Genomic DNA, 14913 nt, shown 5'->3' with positions numbered 1-14913 from the left:
GCATGATGCAGACCTACTAGAGCAAAGGCTTGACTCTGCCCTTGTCTGTCTCTTAAAGAAAACAATCTTTCTAGCTTCTTATTGCACCTGATAAATGGACTCTAGCTTGCCTCAAACTTGACCCATCATTTCATTAGCCAGAGCTCATACTTGACCTTTATTTCTATCCAAGCTCACTGGCACCAAACCCCTGATTTGAGCGAGTTACTCACACCAAAATGAAAAATCACCATCATCCAACCTATTTTACAATAAGTGTAGCACCTTCCTCGCATTCTTGTGCTCAGTTATAACCCCCAATACCACAATTGCACTCTGCAATTCACCAAACTTAAAGGAAAAAGAATGAAGACATTGATAAAGGAAGACAAGGCCTTGTCCCTATTGCACCTACTTGCTTGAGAAATAGGGAGGTTGGTAGAAGGTCATGAGGGAAAACATTTGAAATTTTGGGACACACATGCCAAAAAGAGTGTCCACTTTTCTCCTCTGTTACCAAGTAAAAAAAAATCTTAGCAAAAAAAAAAACATTCACTTTTTGAAAATTTCCACCTTGGGATACCTCTACAGCATTGGCAGGATTCGAACGCTGGCCTGTGAGGGCTGTCTGCACCAAAGGTACAAGACTTACCTTTGAGCTATAGCTCCTTAGTGGTCTAGAGCAGTGGTTCCCAAACTTTTGACTCCTGAGGACCCCCATTGAGTCACCACTGGAAGCCGGGGACCCCAAGAAAATTGTATGAGTTAAATTTCAAATATTAAAACAGTAATTCGAAAAAAATACACATGTGTGCACACAAAACAAATACTTAAAGTTCTAAGGATTTTGGGGCCAGATGTACTATCATTTCATTTAGCACCTCGCAATTGGCGACGCATTGCGAGTGGCATATAGCGAGTCGCTAAATGAAATGTACAACAGTGTGTTTAACACTGTTTGGGATTCCCAATGGGGTTGCAAATTGCGAGGTTCATTAATATTAATGAGCCTCGCAATTTGCGAGCCCATTGGGAATGCCAGCCCTCCCAGGTATGGTGGCCTGCTGGGCTCTGCAGGCCACCATGTCTTGGACTGCTTTTAAATAAAGCTGTTTAAAAAAATGTAGCCCGTTTACAATGCATTTAAAAAAAAGAAAATGAAACGTTTTCGTTTAATTTTCTGATGGCATGCAGAGGTCCCTGGGCCACTGCCTGCCCTTAAAAAATATTTTGCATGCATTTACAAAGGCGAATGCATTACCATCTACTTGAAGTAGGTGGTAATTGCAAGTGTTTTGCGACCACAAAACATTTGTACATGGTTTTGAGACTCACTATTTGGAAGGGAATGCCCCTTCCAAATAGCAAGTTGCAAAACCTATTTAGCGAGTCGCAAACAAATTGTGACTCGCAAAATAGGCAATGAACATGGCTCAATAGGTTTTCTGCATGCGCAAACGGGTTCGCGAACCCGTTCGCGCATATAAAAATGGCCCTTAGTATTTTATATTGAAGTAATAGCCCCTCTGTCACATGTATTTCATTTGTTTCATAGCATTTCTCATACCATTGTAGGATGTCAGAGCACTTTACATCACACACATATAGAGACATTGAATCATACATGTAAATCAGTGTGTATATAAAATGTTTAAAGAGTGCTTGGTCTGAAAAAGCACAAACTCAGACCAAATACATCTTTTTAGCAGCATCAGGATAATGAATAACTGGGAAAAAACATAAGTTACTAACTGGTAGCTTGCAGTTTGCAAGCAGCTCTTTGATGACAGTTTATAGGTCCCTCTGCTACATTACGATTGGCATTCATAAAGTGCACAGTAACAAAAGAATCTCTGTGATAAAAGCATTAACAACGAACCTATGCACATAAAATACTGCTTTTTAAAATGCATGTTACACATTCTTTGCAGTAGGCACATTAACCCTCTGCGCTACACTAGTTAAGTCAAAGCTGCCACTGAACAAAACTCAGCTCAGCTACAGAAGGTGCATTAATCACTGGCATTATCTTGACACTTTTATAGTTGCTGGAAAGCTGTTAATTATACAAGAAACTTTTCTGTGCTTTTAAGATTTAAAACTGTTGCCTGCGGACCCCCTGGGAATGTGTCACGGACCCCTGGGGGTCCGCGGACCCCAGTTTGGGAAACACTGGTCTAGAGGATTGCAGTAGTAACTATAAGCAACATACAGGCCTTGGTGTCCTTCCCGGCGGCTTCCATTGCACATGAAAAGGATGACCATGACATAAGGACAATTTGATAGGCTACATACATGGAAACCAGTGTGGTCCAGTGGGTAAGTGCCTGCCTTCCATACAGGCAACCAGGGTTCAAATCCCGGGTTTGGCACCAGGTGACTGATGGTGGCAGAGCAGAGGTAAGTTGGAGGTGGGCCTAAATGGCCAATTGGTAAGTAAAATGTGTCTGTGTGTTGTGTACGAGTGGAATCATGCCTAGTGAATGAGGGATTGCAGATTGGTTGGTAAGTAAAATAGGTGTGGCCTGAACAGAGAAAGGTAACAGGTGTTGTGTGCAGGAGGAGGAGGAGCCTAGGCAGAGTGGGTGGGGTCAGAGAGGAGGAGCCAGGTCAGAGAGGAGGGGTATAGGTGGAGCCTAGTCAGAGTGGGTGGGGTTAGAGAGGAGGAGTATAGGAGGAGCTGGGTCAGAGAGGAGGGGTATAGGAGGAGCCTAGTCAGAGTGGGAGGGGTCAGAGAGGAGGAGCATAGGAGGAGCCAGTTCGGAGGGGTGTAGGTGGAGCCTAGTCAGAGTGGGAGGGTTCAGAGAGCAGAGGAAGGGGAGGAGGATCCTGACTTATTGTGGGGTACTGCAAATACTTTTTTACTGCACCCCCCTATACTCTCTGATTTCTGTTGGGAGGGGGCAGTCAAAATTTGGGGGAGCAGTATTAAAAGGTGCTTAGGCGCAACGTGAAGGCGATGGGGTGCACACAATGGCTTGGCTTCCAGGTACTTTTTGGGGGGCTACCATTAGTTTTAATTGCTCTGATCCTCCCTCATGGGGTGTACCCCAAATGGTTCGGGGCCACGGGGGGGCAAGAAGCTGTTTGACAGTTTCTATTAACAACAGGGGTCACCATACGATTCTGCTGCAGTTATGGTATTCAAAGGTAAAACAAGGAGCATTTGGCTGTATTTTTGCAGGTGGAGTGCCCCAAAATGTTACTGCCAGCAGCAGCAGCAGCCCCCTTCCTCGCCACCCTGCAGATTGGTATAGGTACCTTTAGGACATTTCTGTTGAAAACAGAGGCTATAGCGAATCGCGCTACAAAATCCGAGAGCACTAACACTTGCTAAATAAAGGTGGCATCGGAGCATACGAATGAGGCAGGGAGAGGCTACTGTTGCAATTGGTTTGGTGGGTCATAGTGAATAACCTGGGAATGCAAATAGGCAGAAGTGTGAGGATTGGCAGTGTCTGTAGAGAATTTTGGCATGCTCTTCGGTTGATGTTTTCCTCCTTGAACTACAGAGGAAAGGCCTGGCCTTACTGTTGGGCAAAACATGTATTTATGATTTTAAGAAGTGTAGTCTGGATGTACTGAGAGGGCCTGTACAGTACGGTAAATGCCTGTATACCCCTGCAATGTGCATCCAACTGTCACTTGAGATTGAACAGCAAACGAAGCAGCTGGGTTACTGACTGAATGTAAATGGAAGGCACATAGGAAGGGTGTTTGTGGTCACTCAAATGATTGAAACCTGGTTGATGCACTACCAAAGCTGGGGTACCAGGGGGGAACATTTGAGGGGTATTGAGATGGTGGTGTCCAGAGGTCAAAATATGTTTCAGAGACACAGAGGTACTGCTGTCCTGGTCCCACATTGGGGGTAGACAAAAGTCCCTGCTAAAGATTTCTGTCCAACTGTTACCACATTTTGTGCAGCCTGGCTCCCTCTGTAACGATTCCCCAGTGTCTTTCGATCCTACAGATGACTGTAGCAAACTTCCCAAATTTTTTCTTGGCCTCATACTCCCAAAGGAGTGCCTGACATTTGCCAGCCTAACGATACTCACATTCTGGGAAAAACCTCACTAACTATGCATATTTATCTACCACACATGGCAAATCCTTACAATTGCAGAACATCATATCGCACTTGTCATCTTTGAGGTACTGTAAGTATTTGGATTTGAAGGAAATATTCATCCTTGCTTGCTCTCTCCCATCTGAAGTCTATGGTGCTGCTGTTCCTTTCTCACATGTCCCTTCAAAGAGACAAGTGACACACAGACTCAATCACTCAGCAAACATATATGCTTTGACGTTTTCATCTTGCTGTTTACCTTCCAAATATTCCCCCTGAACCACAAATAAAGGCCTGCCATTCCTCATCCCCTCAGTCAAAGCAGTCCTTCGCTCCTTAGGCCCTGCAAGACCACCATGAACAAGAATCATGTCAGCAAGCAGAAGAAAAGCCTCAGTGTGCTCTTTTGTTCATACTGCTGCCCTCTAGTAACACTTCCTGGCAACTGCAGCATAAGAATGGGACTGAGAAGAGGGCTGTCCTATGCAAATAATATCCTCCCATGCATACTTTCTTCTGAGACGGTCGGCGGCTTGTGCCGTGATACCGCCTCCAACAAATGGTCTTCAACCAAATTTTAAAAAAGCCCACCTGCCTTAGACGAAGGATTTTGCCACTCGAAGGAAGCACATGGGGACATCACCCTCATTTAGCAGGGTCCTAAATTGCCTGCTGTCAGCCTGTATACAGAACAAGGGCATTCGTGGGCGTTCGTGAGCGTTCCTCAAAGGAAGGAGGTGGGTGATTAATTCACAGTGCCAGGGCAGGCCCAGCCCAGCCCAGCGCAGCCCAGCCCAGCCCGGCACAGCGCACTGCTGTGGAGGTCCATTCCTTCACATCCTGCAGCAGGCATGATGCAGACCTACTAGAGCAAAGGCTTGACTCTGCCCTTGTCTGTCTCTTAAAGAAAACAATCTTTCTAGCTTCTTATTGCACCTGATAAATGGACTCTAGCTTGCCTCAAACTTGACCCATCATTTCATTAGCCAGAGCTCATACTTGACCTTTATTTCTATCCAAGCTCACTGGCACCAAACCCCTGATTTGAGCGAGTTACTCACACCAAAATGAAAAATCACCATCATCCAACCTATTTTACAATAAGTGTAGCACCTTCCTCGCATTCTTGTGCTCAGTTATAACCCCCAATACCACAATTGCACTCTGCAATTCACCAAACTTAAAGGAAAAAGAATGAAGACATTGATAAAGGAAGACAAGGCCTTGTCCCTATTGCACCTACTTGCTTGAGAAATAGGGAGGTTGGTAGAAGGTCATGAGGGAAAACATTTGAAATTTTGGGACACACATGCCAAAAAGAGTGTCCACTTTTCTCCTCTGTTACCAAGTAAAAAAAAATCTTAGCAAAAAAAAAAACATTCACTTTTTGAAAATTTCCACCTTGGGATACCTCTACAGCATTGGCAGGATTCGAACGCTGGCCTGTGAGGGCTGTCTGCACCAAAGGTACAAGACTTACCTTTGAGCTATAGCTCCTTAGTGGTCTAGAGGATTGCAGTAGTAACTATAAGCAACATACAGGCCTTGGTGTCCTTCCCGGCGGCTTCCATTGCACATGAAAAGGATGACCATGACATAAGGACAATTTGATAGGCTACATACATGGAAACCAGTGTGGTCCAGTGGGTAAGTGCCTGCCTTCCATACAGGCAACCAGGGTTCAAATCCCGGGTTTGGCACCAGGTGACTGATGGTGGCAGAGCAGAGGTAAGTTGGAGGTGGGCCTAAATGGCCAATTGGTAAGTAAAATGTGTCTGTGTGTTGTGTACGAGTGGAATCATGCCTAGTGAATGAGGGATTGCAGATTGGTTGGTAAGTAAAATAGGTGTGGCCTGAACAGAGAAAGGTAACAGGTGTTGTGTGCAGGAGGAGGAGGAGCCTAGGCAGAGTGGGTGGGGTCAGAGAGGAGGAGCCAGGTCAGAGAGGAGGGGTATAGGTGGAGCCTAGTCAGAGTGGGTGGGGTTAGAGAGGAGGAGTATAGGAGGAGCTGGGTCAGAGAGGAGGGGTATAGGAGGAGCCTAGTCAGAGTGGGAGGGGTCAGAGAGGAGGAGCATAGGAGGAGCCAGTTCGGAGGGGTGTAGGTGGAGCCTAGTCAGAGTGGGAGGGTTCAGAGAGCAGAGGAAGGGGAGGAGGATCCTGACTTATTGTGGGGTACTGCAAATACTTTTTTACTGCACCCCCCTATACTCTCTGATTTCTGTTGGGAGGGGGCAGTCAAAATTTGGGGGAGCAGTATTAAAAGGTGCTTAGGCGCAACGTGAAGGCGATGGGGTGCACACAATGGCTTGGCTTCCAGGTACTTTTTGGGGGGCTACCATTAGTTTTAATTGCTCTGATCCTCCCTCATGGGGTGTACCCCAAATGGTTCGGGGCCACGGGGGGGCAAGAAGCTGTTTGACAGTTTCTATTAACAACAGGGGTCACCATACGATTCTGCTGCAGTTATGGTATTCAAAGGTAAAACAAGGAGCATTTGGCTGTATTTTTGCAGGTGGGGTGCCCCAAAATGTTACTGCCAGCAGCAGCAGCAGCCCCCTTCCTCGCCACCCTGCAGATTGGTATAGGTACCTTTAGGACATTTCTGTTGAAAACAGAGGCTATAGCGAATCGCGCTACAAAATCCGAGAGCACTAACACTTGCTAAATAAAGGTGGCATCGGAGCATACGAATGAGGCAGGGAGAGGCTACTGTTGCAATTGGTTTGGTGGGTCATAGTGAATAACCTGGGAATGCAAATAGGCAGAAGTGTGAGGATTGGCAGTGTCTGTAGAGAATTTTGGCATGCTCTTCGGTTGATGTTTTCCTCCTTGAACTACAGAGGAAAGGCCTGGCCTTACTGTTGGGCAAAACATGTATTTATGATTTTAAGAAGTGTAGTCTGGATGTACTGAGAGGGCCTGTACAGTACGGTAAATGCCTGTATACCCCTGCAATGTGCATCCAACTGTCACTTGAGATTGAACAGCAAACGAAGCAGCTGGGTTACTGACTGAATGTAAATGGAAGGCACATAGGAAGGGTGTTTGTGGTCACTCAAATGATTGAAACCTGGTTGATGCACTACCAAAGCTGGGGTACCAGGGGGAACATTTGAGGGGTATTGAGATGGTGGTGTCCAGAGGTCAAAATATGTTTCAGAGACACAGAGGTACTGCGGTCCTGGTCCCACATTGGGGGTAGACAAAAGTCCCTGCTAAAGATTTCTGTCCAACTGTTACCACATTTTGTGCAGCCTGGCTCCCTCTGTAACGATTCCCCAGTGTCTTTCGATCCTACAGATGACTGTAGCAAACTTCCCAAATTTTTTCTTGGCCTCATACTCCCAAAGGAGTGCCTGACATTTGCCAGCCTAACGATACTCACATTCTGGGAAAAACCTCACTAACTATGCATATTTATCTACCACACATGGCAAATCCTTACAATTGCAGAACATCATATCGCACTTGTCATCTTTGAGGTACTGTAAGTATTTGGATTTGAAGGAAATATTCATCCTTGCTTGCTCTCTCCCATCTGAAGTCTATGGTGCTGCTGTTCCTTTCCCACATGTCCCTTCAAAGAGACAAGTGACACACAGACTCAATCACTCAGCAAACATATATGCTTTGACGTTTTCATCTTGCTGTTTACCTTCCAAATATTCCCCCTGAACCACAAATAAAGGCCTGCCATTCCTCATCCCCTCAGTCAAAGCAGTCCTTCGCTCCTTAGGCCCTGCAAGACCACCATGAACAAGAATCATGTCAGCAAGCAGAAGAAAAGCCTCAGTGTGCTCTTTTGTTCATACTGCTGCCCTCTAGTAACACTTCATGGCAACTGCAGCATAAGAATGGGACTGAGAAGAGGGCTGTCCTATGCAAATAATATCCTCCCATGCATACTTTCTTCTGAGACGGTCGGCGGCTTGTGCCGTGATACCGCCTCCAACAAATGGTCTTCAACCAAATTTTAAAAAAGCCCACCTGCCTTAGACGAAGGATTTTGCCACTCGAAGGAAGCACATGGGGACATCACCCTCATTTAGCAGGGTCCTAAATTGCCTGCTGTCAGCCTGTATACAGAACAAGGGCGTTCGTGGGCGTTCGTGAGCGTTCCTCAAAGGAAGGAGGTGGGTGATTAATTCACAGTGCCAGGGCAGGCCCAGCCCAGCCCAGCCCAGCGCAGCCCAGCCCGGCACAGCGCACTGCTGTGGAGGTCCATTCCTTCACATCCTGCAGCAGGCATGATGCAGACCTACTAGAGCAAAGGCTTGACTCTGCCCTTGTCTGTCTCTTAAAGAAAACAATCTTTCTAGCTTCTTATTGCACCTGATAAATGGACTCTAGCTTGCCTCAAACTTGACCCATCATTTTATTAGCCCGAGCTCATACTTGACCTTTATTTCTATCCAAGCTCACTGGCACCAAACCCCTGATTTGAGCGAGTTACTCACACCAAAATGAAAAATCACCATCATCCAACCTATTTTACAATAAGTGTAGCACCTTCCTCGCATTCTTGTGCTCAGTTATAACCCCCAATACCACAATTGCACTCTGCAATTCACCAAACTTAAAGGAAAAAGAATGAAGACATTGATAAAGGAAGACAAGGCCTTGTCCCTATTGCACCTACTTGAGAAATAGGGAGGTTGGTAGAAGGTCATGAGGGAAAACATTTGAAATTTTGGGACACACATGCCAAAAAGAGTGTCCACTTTTCTCCTCTGTTACCAAGTAAAAAAAAATCTTAGCAAAAAAAAAAAACATTCACTTTTTGAAAATTTCCACCTTGGGATACCTCTACAGCATTGGCAGGATTCGAACCCTGGCCTGTGAGGGCTGTCTGCACCAAAGGTACAAGACTTACCTTTGAGCTATAGCTCCTTAGTGGTCTAGAGGATTGCAGTAGTAACTATAAGCAACATACAGGCCTTGGTGTCCTTCCCGGCGGCTTCCATTGCACATGAAAAGGATGACCATGACATAAGGACAATTTGATAGGGTACATCCATGGAAACCAGTGTGGTCCAGTGGGTAAGTGCCTGCCTTCCATGCAGACAACCAGGGTTCAAATCCCGGGTTCGGCACCAGGTGACTGATGGTGGCAGAGCAGAGGTAAGTTGGAGGTTGGCCTAAATGGCCAATTGGTAAGTAAAATGTGTCTGTGTGTTGTGTACGAGTGGAATCATGCCTAGTGAATGAGGGAGTGCAGATTGGTTGGTAAGTAAAATAGGTGTGGCCTGAACAGAGAAAGGTAACAGGTGTTGTGTGCAGGAGGAGGAGGAGCCTAGGCAGAGTGGGTGGGGTCAGAGAGGAGGAGCTAGGTCAGAGAGGAGGGGTATAGGTGGAGCCTAGTCAGAGTGGGTGGGGTTAGAGAGGAGGAGTATAGGAGGAGCTGGGTCAGAGAGGAGGGGTATAGGAGGAGCCTAGTCAGAGTGGGAGGGGTCAGAGAGGAGGAGTAAAGGAGGAGCCTAGTCAGAGTGGGTAGGCTCAGAGAGCAGAGGAAGGGGAGGAGGATCCTGACTTATTGTGGGGTACTGCAAATACTTTTTTACTGCACCCCCCTATACTCTCTGATTTCTGTTGGGACGGGGCAGTCAAAATTTGGGGGAGCAGTATTAAAAGGTGCTTAGGCGCAACGTGAAGGCGATGGGGTGCACACAATGGCTTGGCTTCCAGGTACTTTTTGGGGGGCTACCATTAGTTTTAATTGCTCTGATCCTCCCTCATGGGGTGTACCCCAAATGGTTCGGGGCCACGGGGGGGCAAGAAGCTGTTTGACAGTTTCTATTAACAACAGGGGTCACCATACGATTCTGCTGCAGTTATGGTATTCAAAGGTAAAACAAGGAGCATTTGGCTGTATTTTTGCAGGTGGGGTGCCCCAAAATGTTACTGCCAGCAGCAGCAGCAGCCCCCTTCCTCGCCACCCTGCAGATTGGTATAGGTACCTTTAGGACATTTCTGTTGAAAACAGAGGCTATAGCGAATCGCGCTACAAAATCCGAGAGCACTAACACTTGCTAAATAAAGGTGGCATCGGAGCATACGAATGAGGCAGGGAGAGGCTACTGTTGCAATTGGTTTGGTGGGTCATAGTGAATAACCTGGGAATGCAAATAGGCAGAAGTGTGAGGATTGGCAGTGTCTGTAGAGAATTTTGGCATGCTCTTCAGTTGATGTTTTCCTCCTTGAACTACAGAGGAAAGGCCTGGCCTTACTGTTGGGCAAAACATGTATTTATGATTTTAAGAAGTGTAGTCCGGATGTACTGAGAGGGCCTGTACAGTACGGTAAATGCCTGTATACCCCTGCAATGTGCATCCAACTGTCACTTGAGATTGAACAGCAAACGAAGCAGCTGGGTTACTGACTGAATGTAAATGGAAGGCACATAGGAAGGGTGTTTGTGGTCACTCAAATGATTGAAACCTGGTTGATGCACTACCAAAGCTGGGGTACCAGGGGGGAACATTTGAGGGGTATTGAGATGGTGGTGTCCAGAGGTCAAAATATGTTTCAGAGACACAGAGGTACTGCGGTCCTGGTCCCACATTGGGGGTAGACAAAAGTCCCTGCTAAAGATTTCTGTCCAACTGTTACCACATTTTGTGCAGCCTGGCTCCCTCTGTAACGATTCCCCAGTGTCTTTCGATCCTACAGATGACTGTAGCAAACTTCCCAAATTTTTTCTTGGCCTCATACTCCCAAAGGAGTGCCTGACATTTGCCAGCCTAACGATACTCACATTCTGGGAAAAACCTCACTAACTATGCATATTTATCTACCACACATGGCAAATCCTTACAATTGCAGAACATCATATCGCACTTGTCATCTTTGAGGTACTGTAAGTATTTGGATTTGAGGGAAATATTCATCCTTGCTTGCTCTCTCCCATCTGAAGTCTATGGTGCTGCTGTTCCTTTCTCACATGTCCCTTCAAAGAGACAAGTGACACACAGACTCAATCACTCAGCAAACATATATGCTTTGACGTTTTCATCTTGCTGTTTACCTTCCAAATATTCCCCCTGAACCACAAATAAAGGCCTGCCATTCCTCATCCCCTCAGTCAAAGCAGTCCTTCGCTCCTTAGGCCCTGCAAGACCACCATGAACAAGAATCATGTCAGCAAGCAGAAGAAAAGCCTCAGTGTGCTCTTTTGTTCATACTGCTGCCCTCTAGTAACACTTCATGGCAACTGCAGCATAAGAATGGGACTGAGAAGAGGGCTGTCCTATGCAAATAATATCCTCCCATGCATACTTTCTTCTGAGACGGTCCGCGGCTTGTGCCGTGATACCGCCTCCAACAAATGGTCTTCAACCAAATTTTAAAAAAGCCCACCTGCCTTAGACGAAGGATTTTGCAACTCGAAGGAAGCACATGGGGACATCACCCTCATTTAGCAGGGTCCTAAATTGCCTGCTGTCAGCCTGTATACAGAACAAGGGCATTCGTGGGCGTTCGTGAGCGTTCCTCAAAGGAAGGAGGTGGGTGATTAATTCACAGTGCCAGGGCAGGCCCAGCCCAGCCCAGCGCAGCCCAGCCCAGCCCGGCACAGCGCACTGCTGTGGAGGTCCATTCCTTCACATCCTGCAGCAGGCATGATGCAGACCTACTAGAGCAAAGGCTTGACTCTGCCCTTGTCTGTCTCTTAAAGAAAACAATCTTTCTAGCTTCTTATTGCACCTGATAAATGGACTCTAGCTTGCCTCAAACTTGACCCATCATTTCATTAGCCAGAGCTCATACTTGACCTTTATTTCTATCCAAGCTCACTGGCACCAAACCCCTGATTTGAGCGAGTTACTCACACCAAAATGAAAAATCACCATCATCCAACCTATTTTACAATAAGTGTAGCACCTTCCTCGCATTCTTGTGCTCAGTTATAACCCCCAATACCACAATTGCACTCTGCAATTCACCAAACTTAAAGGAAAAAGAATGAAGACATTGATAAAGGAAGACAAGGCCTTGTCCCTATTGCACCTACTTGCTTGAGAAATAGGGAGGTTGGTAGAAGGTCATGAGGGAAAACATTTGAAATTTTGGGACACACATGCCAAAAAGAGTGTCCACTTTTCTCCTCTGTTACCAAGTAAAAAAAAATCTTAGCAAAAAAAAAAACATTCACTTTTTGAAAATTTCCACCTTGGGATACCTCTACAGCATTGGCAGGATTCGAACGCTGGCCTGTGAGGGCTGTCTGCACCAAAGGTACAAGACTTACCTTTGAGCTATAGCTCCTTAGTGGTCTAGAGGATTGCAGTAGTAACTATAAGCAACATACAGGCCTTGGTGTCCTTCCCGGCGGCTTCCATTGCACATGAAAAGGATGACCATGACATAAGGACAATTTGATAGGCTACATACATGGAAACCAGTGTGGTCCAGTGGGTAAGTGCCTGCCTTCCATACAGGCAACCAGGGTTCAAATCCCGGGTTTGGCACCAGGTGACTGATGGTGGCAGAGCAGAGGTAAGTTGGAGGTGGGCCTAAATGGCCAATTGGTAAGTAAAATGTGTCTGTGTGTTGTGTACGAGTGGAATCATGCCTAGTGAATGAGGGATTGCAGATTGGTTGGTAAGTAAAATAGGTGTGGCCTGAACAGAGAAAGGTAACAGGTGTTGTGTGCAGGAGGAGGAGGAGCCTAGGCAGAGTGGGTGGGGTCAGAGAGGAGGAGCCAGGTCAGAGAGGAGGGGTATAGGTGGAGCCTAGTCAGAGTGGGTGGGGTTAGAGAGGAGGAGTATAGGAGGAGCTGGGTCAGAGAGGAGGGGTATAGGAGGAGCCTAGTCAGAGTGGGAGGGGTCAGAGAGGAGGAGCATAGGAGGAGCCAGTTTGGAGGGGTGTAGGTGGAGCCTAGTCAGAGTGGGAGGGTTCAGAGAGCAGAGGAAGGGGAGGAGGATCCTGACTTATTGTGGGGTACTGCAAATACTTTTTTACTGCACCCCCCTATACTCTCTGATTTCTGTTGGGAGGGGGCAGTCAAAATTTGGGGGAGCAGTATTAAAAGGTGCTTAGGCGCAACGTGAAGGCGATGGGGTGCACACAATGGCTTGGCTTCCAGGTACTTTTTGGGGGGCTACCATTAGTTTTAATTGCTCTGATCCTCCCTCATGGGGTGTACCCCAAATGGTTCGGGGCCACGGGGGGGCAAGAAGCTGTTTGACAGTTTCTATTAACAACAGGGGTCACCATACGATTCTGCTGCAGTTATGGTATTCAAAGGTAAAACAAGGAGCATTTGGCTGTATTTTTGCAGGTGGGGTGCCCCAAAATGTTACTGCCAGCAGCAGCAGCAGCCCCCTTCCTCGCCACCCTGCAGATTGGTATAGGTACCTTTAGGACATTTCTGTTGAAAACAGAGGCTATAGCGAATCGCGCTACAAAATCCGAGAGCACTAACACTTGCTAAATAAAGGTGGCATCGGAGCATACGAATGAGGCAGGGAGAGGCTACTGTTGCAATTGGTTTGGTGGGTCATAGTGAATAACCTGGGAATGCAAATAGGCAGAAGTGTGAGGATTGGCAGTGTCTGTAGAGAATTTTGGCATGCTCTTCGGTTGATGTTTTCCTCCTTGAACTACAGAGGAAAGGCCTGGCCTTACTGTTGGGCAAAACATGTATTTATGATTTTAAGAAGTGTAGTCTGGATGTACTGAGAGGGCCTGTACAGTACGGTAAATGCCTGTATACCCCTGCAATGTGCATCCAACTGTCACTTGAGATTGAACAGCAAACGAAGCAGCTGGGTTACTGACTGAATGTAAATGGAAGGCACATAGGAAGGGTGTTTGTGGTCACTCAAATGATTGAAACCTGGTTGATGCACTACCAAAGCTGGGGTACCAGGGGGAACATTTGAGGGGTATTGAGATGGTGGTGTCCAGAGGTCAAAATATGTTTCAGAGACACAGAGGTACTGCGGTCCTGGTCCCACATTGGGGGTAGACAAAAGTCCCTGCTAAAGATTTCTGTCCAACTGTTACCACATTTTGTGCAGCCTGGCTCCCTCTGTAACGATTCCCCAGTGTCTTTCGATCCTACAGATGACTGTAGCAAACTTCCCAAATTTTTTCTTGGCCTCATACTCCCAAAGGAGTGCCTGACATTTGCCAGCCTAACGATACTCACATTCTGGGAAAAACCTCACTAACTATGCATATTTATCTACCACACATGGCAAATCCTTACAATTGCAGAACATCATATCGCACTTGTCATCTTTGAGGTACTGTAAGTATTTGGATTTGAAGGAAATATTCATCCTTGCTTGCTCTCTCCCATCTGAAGTCTATGGTGCTGCTGTTCCTTTCCCACATGTCCCTTCAAAGAGACAAGTGACACACAGACTCAATCACTCAGCAAACATATATGCTTTGACGTTTTCATCTTGCTGTTTACCTTCCAAATATTCCCCCTGAACCACAAATAAAGGCCTGCCATTCCTCATCCCCTCAGTCAAAGCAGTCCTTCGCTCCTTAGGCCCTGCAAGACCACCATGAACAAGAATCATGTCAGCAAGCAGAAGAAAAGCCTCAGTGTGCTCTTTTGTTCATACTGCTGCCCTCTAGTAACACTTCATGGCAACTGCAGCATAAGAATGGGACTGAGAAGAGGGCTGTCCTATGCAAATAATATCCTCCCATGCATACTTTCTTCTGAGACGGTCGGCGGCTTGTGCCGTGATACCGCCTCCAACAAATGGTCTTCAACCAAATTTTAAAAAAGCCCACCTGCCTTAGACGAAGGATTTTGCCACTCGAAGGAAGCACATGGGGACATCACCCTCATTTAGCAGGGTCCTAAATTGCCTGCTGTCAGCCTGTATACAGAACAAGGGCGTTCG

Source organism: Lissotriton vulgaris, chromosome 2_1, assembly GCF_964263255.1.
Source record: "Lissotriton vulgaris chromosome 2_1, aLisVul1.2, whole genome shotgun sequence".
Classification (NCBI taxonomy): domain Eukaryota; kingdom Metazoa; phylum Chordata; class Amphibia; order Caudata; family Salamandridae; genus Lissotriton; species Lissotriton vulgaris.
Note: the sequence above shows the minus strand (reverse complement) of the source record.